Source organism: Anarrhichthys ocellatus, unplaced genomic scaffold (genome assembly GCF_004355925.1).
Source record: "Anarrhichthys ocellatus isolate YVR2014 unplaced genomic scaffold, GSC_Weel_1.0 scaffold117, whole genome shotgun sequence".
Classification (NCBI taxonomy): Eukaryota; Metazoa; Chordata; class Actinopteri; order Perciformes; family Anarhichadidae; genus Anarrhichthys; species Anarrhichthys ocellatus.
Window position 1 is genome coordinate 446872 of NW_022280147.1, and position 2007 is coordinate 448878.

Genomic DNA, 2007 nt, shown 5'->3' on the forward strand with positions numbered 1-2007 from the left:
CCCCCCCCCCCCCCCCCCCCCCCCCGTCGAACACACTCCAGTGGATGAAAGTCACACACTCACTCAGACATCCAGAGAGCGGATGGGACTCGTGAAGGTGTGCCGATCCACAGCCACTAATAGCCTCGATAGACCCAATAGCCTCAGTTTTTGTTTTGTTTCATTTTGTATTCTATTTTGTTTATTGGGGGAGGGGGGTGATTTCATTTTTGGGATGGTTCCCCCCACCAGGGACAGCAGCCTGAGGCTCGGTTTGAAATGTGGCCGGCAGCCAGTGATCACGAAATGGATTTATTTCTGAACCGATGGGTGGACAGATGGATGAGTAGGTGGATTGTAAACTCGACAGACGGACAAAACGTCTCCTCCTTGCTCGGAGCCCTCCGAGGCTCCTGAAGTGTAACAAACAGCCGCTCCTGCCAGTAACACATGGCGACACAAACGCAGCGCCGCATACCGTCGACAAGCAGGAAAGGGAAGTAGATTGAAAGGCGGCAGCCCTGTTGTCTCACAAAAGTTTCTCAGGTTAGAGATGCCGAAAACTGGTGCTATTTCCCCCCCCCCCCCCCTTTTATTAATGATTTTAATCACTAAATACAAACCTTAAGTATTGTCTTTTGTACGCAAAACAACCTATAAACACTCAGTATATGCCTTTTTATGATAAATCACAATTGAGAGGATGGTTTCCTTCAAACTAAAAGACTTTTTATGAATAGATTTACTTCATCTTTTATCCAAGGTGCTTCTTATCATGTTATGAATATGGTTTTTTTCCCTCCCTTTTTATATAAAAATGCTTACATATGAAGATAATGTGAAGCCCTAGGAACATGTTTGTAAAAGAGATGTCTACTGATCACTGCTCCTCTATCCATGGACATCTTGTTAGTCGACTTCCTTATCGTCTCTGCTGGCCTGTCCTGAACTTGAGTGAAGTGGAGCCACGTAGCCCATTGCAGGACACTCAAACCAGCTCTTGCACTGTTGTGCTCCTTTCCAAGTTTCATTTTGCTTTCAGAAAGCAGTGAAAGATGATCCATTTTTTACCACTGTAATGTTGTGAACTTTGACCCAGTATTTCCCTCGGTCTCCTAAAGCCAAATGTATGATTTAGTTCTTTCTACAGTGACCTAACTAGCACATGTCTATATGTGAAACTATGTATGAGTGTTGTGATGAGGTCAGGATTTAGCCGTTGGTACTGCTAACTCTACCACAGCAGTATTCTCCCTTTAGTGCAGCGACTACAACTCAAGGACTGCTACCATAACCGTTCCTCTCTGCCGTGGTGGACCTGCAGCTCTCCAGTTCAAGTTTAGACGAGGACACGCTCGCATGCATTCCTTTGTCCAGCATCCACTTTGACTCCGGCTTCTCCCTCTTAAGCGTTTCTTTTTTTTCCTCATGTGTGTTCAGCGTTTGGATATTTCCCCCTGCAGTGTTGACATAGGTCCCGCTCATGTTTCTTTGCCATGTTGAAGATTTATTTTGCGCCCCGGGGTGACGTCATTCGGCAGAGCGTGAGTGGAGCGCAGGCCTCTCCAGCGCTCTGACCCTCATTCCGCTGTAATGGAAGCCATATGAGAGGGGAAGCAAGGGGTGATGTTGGGGGAGGGCTGCTCATGATTGGGATACAGTGTCAATCAAAACAAGTCTGCGGTCTTGCCATTGTGAGATTTACTCCACTGACCTGTCAGACAGCCCTAAACATGTACTGTACTTAGACCACCCATTGTTCCCCATGCACCGGCTCGCTTAGTGCAACATGAGTCACGTCTCTGTGTTCCTGTTTTGCTCCTCGTTATGGTGAAGAGGCTACAGCTGCAGTGTTCCTTTCCATTGTTTTCTTTAAGCGGTGACGTCCTGAGCGAGCAGCTGTCACAGAACAGAAATAATGCTCTCCGGAATGTTCCGTCCGGGATTACAGACGGATTACTGGGCCAGCAGCAGTCGCACTGGTTTAATTGGTATCATATCAAATGTTTAAATATACTGGACAGGTTT